General features: G+C 40.3%; 1 protein-coding gene across 3 annotated transcripts in view; it reads right to left on the bottom strand.

The window, feature by feature from the left end:
• KIAA0825 (KIAA0825 ortholog) overlaps positions 1-12,372 on the bottom strand; it is a 187,923-nt gene that overhangs the window by 565 nt on the left and 174,986 nt on the right. The window lies entirely within an intron of this gene.

The following is a 12,372-nucleotide window of genomic DNA, read 5'->3' as shown; positions in this document are numbered from 1 at the left end:
TAAAAATCAATGATACCCATTCAAACAACCATACATAACATTTGTCGGCTAGGGGGTTAAGGTCTAATCGCCCCAAGCCCGGCGGCATATATAAGTCTTGACTCTTACAGTTGGCAAGGAGAAGGAATCTCCGGGGCGGGGCAAGAGAGCTGATTCTGGTGGGCCAGCCCCCCCCCAAAGAAGGGTCTTCCCCTAGGCCCCGCCAAGCAACATTGTCTAGTTCAGTATTTCCCAACCGGTGTGCGGTGTGCCGCGAAGCCTAGGGAAGCTCCAGCTGGGCGGGGCGCTGCCGGTGCCGGACCGCCGGTGCCTCGGACCTGGAGCTCCCACTCGCAGCTGTCCCCCGGCTACTGCCCGATGCAGCTGTTTCCAGCGCTCTCCTGCTGGGCCCCAAAGAAGGAAGGCGGGAAAAAGGAGAGCTTCATTATTCGCGCCTCCTTTTTCCCACCTTCCTTCTTTGGGGCCCAGCAGGAAAGCGCTGGAAACAGCAGCATCTGGCAGTAGCCGGGGGACAGCTGCGAGCACCGTTCCCCGTAAGCTGCCCCCTCTCCTCCTCCGCCGCCGCCGCCTCCTGTCTTGGGGCACAATCTGCCCCCTCTCCTCCGCCGCCACTTCCTGCCTTGGGGCGAGCAATCCGGGAGTCCGGGACTGTGTGTTTTTGCGCCATGAAGAGAAAACGGCCGACTTTTCCCTGCTGCCCGGGCTGTTTTCTCTTCATGGCGCAAAGCCACACAGTCCCGGACTCCCGGATCGCTCGCTTCTCCGGTCAGCAAAGCCATCTGCCCAGGAAAGCGCCGCGCATTGAAAAAGTGCGATGCTTTTCAGGCAGCCGGCTTGCTGGCTGGAGAAGCGAGCGATCCAGGAGTCCGGGACTGTGGCTTTGCGCCATGAAGAGAAAACGGCAGCAGGGAAAAGTCAGCTGGGCTAACGGGAGGCGGCATGTGGCTGGGCGCTGGGGACGTCTGGGAGGGCGAGGGGGCTGATCGCTGCTGCCTCTTAGCTGCAGAGCCGGCTGGCGGAGGCGAAGACAACAGCCGCCGGCTCTCTCCCTCCACTTTCTCCAGCTCTCTCACTTTCTTTTTCTCTCTGTTGCCGGTGTGGTGAACAAGAAAGAGAGAGAAAAAGGAGGGGAGAGAGAATGAGAGAGAAAGAAAGCAAGAGAGCGAGAGAAAGAGAGGGGGGAAGGAGGGACAGAGAAAGAGAGCAAAAAAGAGAGGAAGAAAGAAAGAAAGAGGGATGGAGAGAGAGAAAGAAGGGAAGGAAGGGAGAGAAAGAGGGAGGGAGAAATAGAGTGAAATGGAGGAAGAGATTTTTTTTTTGTCCAAACTTTTCTTTAGCCCCCCCCGCCCCTCCGCCCCCTCAGTGTTCCCCAGAATTTTGAAAATATGAATAATGTGCCGCGGCTCAAAAAAGGTTGGGAAACACTGGTCTAGTTGATGGGACAACTCTGTGGGACCTAACCAGTCGCTGGGACTCATATGGCAGAAGTAATCTGGTCCAATTGTTAGGTTATTACTGACCATACTATTTTACTATATTTTTGTACAACCATTTTTTAAACACAAATCTAGCACGCTGATATGTATTTAAAAAAAGATTCCCAGATTATTCTACCATAAATTTCTCAATTTTATTATATTCAGGTTCTTTTCTGAATCTATTTACTAACGTACAGAGCTACTATAAAAATTAGAAAAGGAACATAAACAAAATAGACCAGAATTTGTTCCTATTTGTTCCTAATAGATTCTGAGCTCTCTGCATCTCTGACTGTGCACTAGAAGCCTCTTATCCCTACAGTAATTATAGACAGATGTCTTAGACATGTATGTCTCAATATAGAGAGGAGTATATATAAATAGTAAAAAAACCCAAACTTCGATCCATGCATTTCTTTGCTGAGTTGCCATTATTAAGCAAAGGTTACTCATTCCAGAATCAGTCAGCTTAGAAACTCTGCGCAGGACTCAGCTAAATGTCCATGTTTAGCATTATTATTCTGCACCCTGCTCGACTTCACTTGCTTCTGACCTTTGCAATGTTAGCTACACCAGCATAGTTGTGAGAGATACAATCTTCTGGGTACTCATTTTACCAATTTATTAATAATGCATATATTTTCTCACTTATTTAATTCGTTGCTGTCAAGGCAGAACAACAAAGAAATGCTTGTATATAACCTGCCAGACTTCTCCTGGGCATGCTGGATTGATCAGATAGAAGAATACAAAGAAAAAAAATGCAATAATTTCTGATTTATGAAGTAGAAGAAGCCAAAGAGCTTATTACAAAATAATTTCAGTGACTGCTTTGTTTCAAGTTCTGTTTATACTGCAATGTTCAATTTTGTGCTCCTCTTTTGCCAGCCTGCTCTATGTACAGGGCTTGAAGTAACTCTCCCTCTTGGGTGGAAGGGACAATTTCCACTGCTGTTTTGGGAATGAACAGACTTAGAATCAAACTATGTGCATTTATTTACTTATTTTAATAAATGTAATAAATGTTATTAAATTAAAATTTTATGCTGCCCATCTTCCTTGCAAGATGACTCTAGGCATTTGACTAAATGAAAACTGGATTTCACAGAAATATCTGGTATGTTAATTTAGAGCAAGACGTACTTGTTCAATGAGCTCATGAAAATTGGGAAAAAGTTGCAACAGAAAAGCAGCAAATAAGAATAATAAAGTCAGAAAATGCAGATAGATATGTCACATACAGTATCTTCAATAACTTCACATGATGTACATTAATTTAACAGGCAGAGTTCTTTTTCTACTCCACGGTATATCACAATAAATCCCATACGTCTAATAATCATAATATGAATTTATGACTCAGGTGTTTTGAGATCACAAATTTAATTTGAAGTATTTATCTTAATAAGATAAGTTTCCTGTTTTACATATAACATAAACTATAAATAAAACTTTGAAAAAATAAAATAAAACATTTAAATATTTGTGAAATTGAGTAACACAATTATGGCACTGAGATACTCCTTATATGACAAGCTGTTTATCCACTAAAAATAATCATAAGAGAGTTTAATTCAGTAAGAACTCCATCTTCAGTAGCAGTTTACTATACTTGTTGAAAATGTTTATCACTACTTGAGTGATAAATTTGATTCTGAAATGAAAACCTAGGGGTTTATCAAGTATAATTGGCATGCTTCTTAGATATGATTGCATTATTGTGTTTAAAGAAATCCAGAAATATAGGAAATTGATGCCAAGACGTTATTTTCATATGCATAAAAAGAACTTAGTATTGAAAGCTCTAGAGATGTCTACAGCAGAAATGTCTTTATTAGCATATCCAAAATATATTGCATTATTTTGGCAGCATCAGCTGGCAATATCTGATCATATACCAACTCAAGTCTTTTTAAAATCCTGGCTCTCGGAGCTGAATTGCCAGCTTTCAATTTATATTACTCCAAATTAACAATGTGATTTTCAGATAAGTGTATTCTATTAAACCTATAACTGGCACATACCTTATTTAGGATTATATTAGCATGTTCAAATATTAAATTAAATTTGCTGTCCAAATAATAATTTGGTCCAAATCTTAGTGACAATAAATACTTTGTTTATGTCTAAAAGAACAATCATAACAACTCTGAAAATTTATCCCAGACAATTTCATTTTCATACAAATTATAGAATTAATTTTGTCATAATTTATAGGCATGTACATATGCCTAAATCTTGTACTCATATGAATCAGAGTGGGTGGATTTTTTTATTGTGTACGCCGCCCAGTCAGTCTGGAGTTGGACGGCCTATAAATCCAATAAAATAAATAAAATAAAATAAACTACATTCTGTAATTATTTTATGTTAAAGAACAAAATCATGTTCTATATGCTGTACACATGTGAATATTGTCAATAGCAATACTATGTGAAAAACAGAGAAATGGAAAATAAATTATAAGAGATGTTACAAATCAATATTCTTATCTGTATGGACTGTACAGTTAAAGATGTAGGTTATAATTCTGAAAATTTAATAAGTCTTATATTTTATATATTATATAAACAGTATATGCCACAGAAAGGAGGGGTCAAGATATTTTCCAAGGCGCCTGAAGGCCAGACAAGTAATAATGGATGGAAACTGATCAAGGAGAGATTCAACTTAGAAATAGGGAGAAATTTTCTGATAGTGAGAACCATCAAAAAACGGAACAGCTTGCCTTCAGAAGTTGTGGGAGCTTCATCACTGGAGGCTTTCAAGAAGAGACTGGACTGCCATTGTCAGTCTAATCTAATCTTATTGAATGTCCATGATAAAAGTCCATGTAAAATGTGCTTTCAGAATTCTTTACAGTAATACCGTGTTTCCCCGATAGTAAGACCCCCCCGATTGTAAGACATATGGGGGGTTTCAGGGGGGTCGGCTAATATAAGCCATACCCCGAAAGTAAGACATATGTCTTACTTTCGGGGAAACACGGTACTAAAAGCGAGGGAGGCGTCGGAGCAGTTCGCGGCGCTGGCGAGGGAGCTTCGCGCCCAGGAGAGTCTCCCAAACCCGGCGCGGATAAGGACTCCTCGGCCGGTGGAGGAAGCGCGGCGGCGGCAGCAGGCTCCGGAGGGAGCTCGGGTGGTGGCGAGAAGACGGGATTCCGGGTGCCGAGCGCCACCTGCCCGCCGTTCACGCCAAGGACAGGCAGCCCCAGTTCCAGCACCTCGGCCTGCTCGCCCAGCCTCTTGCCCGGCGGGGAGAGCAAAGGCGGCGGCGGGAGTAGTGGAGGCGAGGCGGAGAAGAAAGAAGCGGCGGATAGCTGGCGAGGCGCCTGCTAGAGGGGGGGACCCCGCCGCTTTGCCGCCGCTCCCGCCGCCGCCTTTGCCTCTTGCCCGGCGGGAAAGGCGACGAAAAGGGCTATCGGGTCCCTTCCAATTGCCCGGCCGGCATCGCCTTAGTCAGCAGCGGAAAAGCAAAGGAAGCAGCAGGAGAAGCGAAGTTCTTGAATGGTGGCGGCGGCCCTTGATCGCAGCCGATGAGGTTCGGCTTTCTTCGCTTCTCCTGCTGCTTCCTTTGCTTTTCCGCTGCTGACTAAGGCGACGCCGGCCGGGCAATTGGAAGGGACCCGATAGCCCTTTTCGTCGCCTTTCCCGCCGGGCAAGAGGCAAAGGCGGCGGCGGGAGCGGCGGCAAAGTGGCGGGGTCCAGCCCTCTAGCCGGCGCCTCGCCAGCTATCCGCCGCTTCTTTCTTCTCCGCCTCGCCTCCACTACTCCCGCCGCTGCCTTTGGTCTCCCCGCCGGGAAAGGCGACGAAAAGGGCTATTGGGTACCTTCCAATTGCCCGGCCGGCATCGCCTTAGTCAGCAGTGGAAAAGCAAAGGAAGCAGCAGGAGAAGTGAAGAAAGCCGAACCTCATCGGCTGCGATCAAGGGCCGCCGCCACCATTCAAGAACTTCCGTGAAAGACGCAGGAGCGGCGGCGACGGTGGAACGCTGCTTGAACCACCCCCGCCTTCTGCTTAAAACCCTCAGTTCGTGCCTTTCCTGCCCGCCTCCACTCACCCGCGCTTCTGCCACTTATTTCATCAAGCTCCCCGAACCAAGGATGATGAGCAGCTCAAAGGACCAATCAGCACTTCCTAGCACCAGCTACGGTGGCCAAATAAGACCAAAATCTTCCCGCTTCTGAGTCCTTAAAAGAGGTACAGTACTGTATACTTAAATGATTTATCATGCAGGCTACATTGCCCCCCCCCCGGAAAATTGTAAAGTCTAGATTTTATTTATTACATATTTCAAAATAAGAAATTAAAAAATTGCCCGGGACAATATAAGACATACCCCCAAAGTAAGACACAGTGGGGCTTTTGGGGATAAAAAGAAAGTAAGACACTGCCTTACTTTCGGGGAAACACGGTACCTTGTCTTACAAACTTAATTGGTTCCAGGATGAGGTTCGTAAGGTGAAAAGTTCGTAAGATGAAACAATGTTTCTCATAGGAATCAATGGAAAAGCCAATAATGCATGCAAGCCCATTAGGAAAATCCAAAACATTAAGGCTTAAAAAAAAAAAAAGCGGCGGGCACACAAAGCTGAGGCAAACGGAGTGGGGAGAGGGACAGCGAGAGATGGCAAGAGGTGGCAATGAAACAAGGCGAAAAGAGCCTCTCTTGAGCTCCATGAGTCCTTGCCTCCCATTTTTGTCCACCCCACTATGTTCATTTCCCCCACAACTTTCTCCTCTCTTGAGCTCCATGAGTCTTTCCCTCCCGTTTTTATCCCCCCTGCTCATCTCCCCCACGCCTTTCTCCTCTCTTGAGCTCCATGAGTCTTTGCCTCCTGTTTTTGTCCATCCCACTGTGCTCATTTTCCCCATGCAGTTTGGAAGGGGGGAGTTTGTCGCTGGGATTCAAAGCAGAAGTATCTTACAATGGGCTAAATAATAAAAGTTGATGCAAAACTATTTTGCATGTTGTCTGAGTTTAATTTTATTTTCTTATATTTTATTTTCTTATATTCTGTTGTTTTTCCAGCTAAGAGTGATTACAGCCACAATTAATAAGCACAATTAATAAGCACAATTTACCAGGTATGTTTATTTATATGTTCTGATATAGAAAGACTACATTAACACCCATCCCCAAAAGTTGAAATAATTTAAAACAATGTAATAGCAGGCATTTTACTAATACAGTAGATACCTGAAAGAAACTTCATAAGATGTTCTATAGACAGAAATAGCCAAACCTTCTTGAACCCTTCTTGTGATGAATTAGAAAATCTGTCTTACATATTTCTTTCTCAGGTGTAATAACCCTGTTAGACTTTGTCATTAAGAACTGATAAATAAATGCTTCGTTAAGCATAAATAGCTTGAAAGCAGTAGCTAAGAGTGATGATCTTGGTTTTATACAAGATACCCATGGTTTCATTTCTAACTTACAGGATTAAACAGTATAGATTATAAAATAACTTCTAAAATACCAAATATAGTTTTTATTTTCTAGTAAAGAACAGCACTAAAACTATTGTAGGTTAAAATATTTCAGAATATTATTTCTATGTGCTGTTTCTTTTAAAAAACAAAATAACTATACCCCTAGCTGTTCCATTTTATGTATGGTTTGTTTGGATTGTATGACTGTTTTATAATGGGTTTTTTATAATTGTTTTTAATATTAGATTTGTATTTCTGTATAATTTATTGTGGGCTGCTCTGAGTCTTCCGAGAGGGCAGCATACAAATCTAATAAATTATTATTATAATTATTAACTATATAAAAAAATAAAAGCAAACCAGATCAGTGATTGTGATTATATATTTTGTTACATAATGTATAAATTTTTCTCCATTTTCCTTACTTTTCCTGAAAATTCTTTGCTGGATCTGAAGTTAAATTGTTTCATAAATTTCACACTAATTCCTAATGGAAGCCCTAAGATCAAAGGTTTTTTTCTGGGGGATTTCTGATGGAGGAATACCTCTATATTTTGATCAGTCCCCAGAAAAAAGATTAAGGAGGATTCCACACATGGCACAGCACAGTATCTATACCTATCAATGGGCATGTATGGTCAATATCAAGCTCCTATTTGTGTTCTAGGGTTCTAGTGGCCTTGGGGTAATTTTTAAGGACTAAGGCCTGTTGATCGTAGTTCCATCCATCTCCAATTCAGTTCTGAACATGCAATAGACATTATTATATTTACAGAACTATGCTTTTTAGTCAATATATCCAAAAACTTTCCTGCAACTTTCCCAACATATTCTCCATTTCTGAGTGTCTGTAAACATTGTACCACGCAAAGTAATTTTTTTGTGTGTCCTCCAAAAGAGTGACCAAATTCCTGGAGGGTTTCATAAAAGAAATTTCTTCTTTGCTTGTTTGATAGTACTCGCACAGCTTTAAGGGATAGTGATTGCAGCTTCAATGGCTTGGATCTGTTTCGGTTTCAAGACATTGCAAAAAGTTCATTGTCCCTATTAAATCCACACAGCTTATAGTGTTCCCTCCAGGTTATCTACCAGTAGTTACTTCATTGTTGCTTGGCAGACTATATCTTCAGAAATACATTTGAAAGAGTTTAGCTGCAGATCATAATGTTTCTCAGAATGGAAAGCCTCGGTAGGTAGCCAGGTAATCCAAGGAAAGCGGTCACAACAGGAGAATTCAATTTTATTAATCTACCATAACTGCCAGCCATTATATGAATTAATAACACTTGAATTCAAATATACATGTTCTGATCTGACCAGAAGTGACAACAAAAGTGCACGTTACTAGAAGATCATGCTTCTAAAATACCCAGTAGAAACTACTCGTTTATTGAGAAGACAGACTCTCATTTGAAATTCAATTCATCAGAATACTGTATATTAAAGAATATCTTATCTCAAGCCCTTTAGAGTCTAACAGGTTTTAGGCAGGTTGGCTCAAACAACAGTGGATAGCTAATGGAGAAAACTCTTTTCATTCAGATGATTTTCTGTAATTTGTCCTCAAGAAAAGGCTCTTGACACTTGGACACATTTGTCTAAATAAGAATGTATTACTGATACTTCTCATGTTTCCCTAATAATAATGAGAAGACCATAGATGTTTCCATGGTATCATGGTATCATGCATTCCCCTCCTCATTTCTGATTATTGCCAAGATCATTTAAGGTAAAAATTTTCACTGTGATTTTTTTTTTAACTTGGCCTGAAAGAGCTGGAGCAAGGAATCTTTGTGGAAGTTATCCATCAAACAGACAATCTCTTTCTAAGGTAGATCTAGAATAGCCACAACTCAATAAATGGAAATTAAAAGATTAAGGCTACAATAGCCTGTAATAAGATTGTCTTAGAATTAACACATCCAGCCACCTGTAACATTTACAAAATTACAGTATTTGAATTCAACTATTTGAAAAGCCAACATCTTTCAAGTTGGAATTTAATGGAGACTTTTCCAATACTTCCTGAAGCCAACATTATTTTTGAAAACAGTGACAAAATCTACATTAAATTTAACCTGAAAGATGCCAACATCCACCAGAAATATTTCCATTGCTTGCTAAAAGATTATTTTGGTCAAGCCATTGAGCCACTGTAGCTATACAGAATACCAGAAAAAGAAAACAATATTTTTTTAACAAAATGGATAGCAACACAACTTTCCCAAAGTGTTTTATCACTCATCCCCTACAGAAAATCCACAAACATTATGAAAAGGATAACAGTACAATACAATTAAAATATTTTATAAACAACCAACAGACTATTATAACCACATGTCATTGTAGTGCACACCAACTAAAACCCTACAAAACATAAATAAATTGAAATACCCATAAACCAAGAGGAAAAACCAAGAGTCATCTATAATGTGAAGACTGCAACAACCACTTTGTATGACATATAGACAGAAACTACAGAACACTTCCATGAACACGAACTAGCAGTCAGAGGACACAATGAAAACTCCTTAATTTCACAACTCATAGAGTAGACAGACAGAACCATAATTTCAACTGGGAAACTGTCATTATCCTAGACAAAGCTAAATGTAGAACCTCTAGAGAATTCATAGAAGCTTGGCATTCAGACAAATCAGTCATCAATAGAAAGACAGAAATAAATCACAAATCAACTGGGACCAGAGTTTTGGTATTCCAAACTTTCAGACTTGTGCTGGACTCTATCCTCAGGGAACTTCTTTAAACTAGAATATGTGCTTTGGGCTATTCTATGAGTTATATTTGTGTGATGCCTTCCTATTGGCTGATTGGTGTATTGATGTTTGGTGGTTGGCTGTTGTTTCCTTGTGCTGCCTAAATACCCGATAAAAATTTCTGTTGACTGACAAGGGGCCCATTTCCCAGGCTTCAATCATTTCCCTGACTGCCTTCGTACCTTCACAGCCAACAATTGTAGTAGCTGTGAAATTAAATTATGCCCTTGTTAATTGAAATGTGAGGCTACCAATGAGTTCAGGTTTCCTTGTCTGAGCAGAACATTTATTGCAAGAATACTCGCTTGTGTTCTTGCAAGAAATCATATTTACCATTCAAATAAGACAATTAAAAAGAGGTAAGAAGGAAACAAAAAATAATACTAGAAATGCATCATTTCCAGCACCCAATATCTAGATAGTCGGGGATTAACATCCAGAAAACAATCAAGGAAAAAATATTTGGAACTACCAAGGAGAAAACCACACCCTACCAAAATTGGCAGGGCAAGCTACTGTATATAAACAGGCAGCAAACTCCACACTGATCAGTTTATCTAGTTGGGTAATGAAACATCAACAGAGAGCACTAAGAACTACACAAACCCAATTCTGGAAGAAAATTCAGAGTAGTGAAAGATTGGAGCACAGTAGAGTTTGGGAAGGAAGGATCCCTGAAAAGCAGCCAAGACTTTTTGGGAAAGGAAAGTCTTTTGAAATTTGTCAGCACAGGGGGAAAAAAACTTTAATATACTAATCTTTGCTACATTGAGTATTCTGAAAGACACCTAGGAAAAGGCCTTAATGTTGTAAGGATGATTATCTATCTACATACATAACCTCTTTGTGCAAATAAATGTAAACGAGCTATTTTAAGGAATTGTATCTTGCTGTGCTAGGTGTTCCATGTGACATGTGAGTAAAAATTGGTACCTAGGGAGGGAACTTACTTTCCAGTGCAGACTGGCCATAATAAACTGATGAAAGGCAAGATGTGCTTCTTATCTGAGGATTTATTGAAATCAATAAGTCACAATCTGAGGTTAGTTGGGGGAAAGATCAGAAGCAATGTGAGAAAATATTATTTTACTGAAAGAGTAGTAGATGCTTGGAACAAACGTCCAGTAGACGTGGTTGGTAAATCTACAGTAACTGAATTTAAACATGCCTGGGATAAACGTACATCCATGCTAAGATAAAATACAGGAAATAGTATGAGGGCAGACTAGATGGACCATGAGGTCTTTTTCTACCCTCAATCTTCTATGTTTCTATTATGTTAAGATTACTGTGGTGACTCCCCTCTAACCTGTTTTGTGGTGTAATGATCCAATAAAGAAGTGACTGTGGGACAATTACACTCACCAAGCACCACAGGTGCTAGAATACCATGTGGAAGCAGAATAGGAACAGATGAAAATTGCTGGAGCAATTCTGCAAATTGTTTGTGCTTACTTTCCATAATACAGTAATCTGTACTAGCCTGAGCATGCAGTCTCTTTACAACAGGAATACATTTCTAGCAACTTTCCCCAATTACGGCACTAATTTCTCTCTGAAACCCATTGAGAAAGCCGTGTTACTGAATGTGTTTGTCTGGATAGTTCATGGCAGAATTCATTGAGGAGTTGAAAAAGAAGCAGATATATTATAATGTGGAATCATTAGTAATAATTGTTAACCAGGTCCTATTGATCTTGGAGGTTGCTCACTGGAATTATAGAACTCAATATACACTAAGATCTGAGAATCCAGAATAATTTCCAACATACAAGGAAATATTTAATCATTTTACTATTGTTTTGGAATATACACTACAATGGGCAACAGTAAAACATACATTTTTATCAGGAATGTCCAAGGAGCTTGGTTCAGAAATTTTACCAGATAGCTTTAGTGAGGCATTATAAACAACAGAAATTAACAGCAAACATGAAAAGAGGTAATACCACAATACTAAATTTATTAAACAGGCCTTCTTCCAGCAATTTATCTTATAGATCTGTGCACTCTTCCTTATGTAATTAGTTTGTTCTAACTAGAACCAAAGCAATCAGTGGAATTAATAATAAGAGCTATAGTGCCTCATAAAAAATAATGTTAATAAGGGAGAATCTGAATTTGTAACTCAGCAAATTTATATTACAGTTTTTGCACAGTCAAATGATCTGGCTGTATTTGTCATTTTTATCCATCTATTGAGTCCTTTCTAAGGACCTGGGATAGGCAGATGTTGAGGTTTTATAGTGTTAAGGGTATCATCATCACAGGGTGCAGCTTGTTTCAAGTAAAGCTGCCTTTTGCAGTTGATTGCTGGTGAATTCAATGCCAATGCTGTGTAGGTAATGCTCCAGTTATTTTGGGATTACACCCAAGGTGCCTATTACTATTACTATTACCTTTGCTCTCTTTTACCATAGTCATTCTATTTGTATTTGCAGGTTTTTATATCTTCCCCCAAAAAGGTGACTCTGTGTGGCTTATCTAACTAAACTGGCAGCCAACAGACTAAAGTACATCAACCAACTCCTGGGCCATGGACCAATACCAATCATAGCCTGTTAGGAACTGGACTCTGCAAGCAGTGGGTGAACGAGCGAAGCTTCACATATATGGGCTCTAGATTGGACATGAAACCATGCCCCCAGTCTCTGGAAAAATTGTATTCTATGAAACTGGTC

Source organism: Erythrolamprus reginae, chromosome 2, assembly GCF_031021105.1.
Source record: "Erythrolamprus reginae isolate rEryReg1 chromosome 2, rEryReg1.hap1, whole genome shotgun sequence".
NCBI lineage: Eukaryota > Metazoa > Chordata > Lepidosauria > Squamata > Dipsadidae > Erythrolamprus > Erythrolamprus reginae.
Note: the sequence above shows the minus strand (reverse complement) of the source record. Positions and strands in the feature narration are given on the sequence as shown.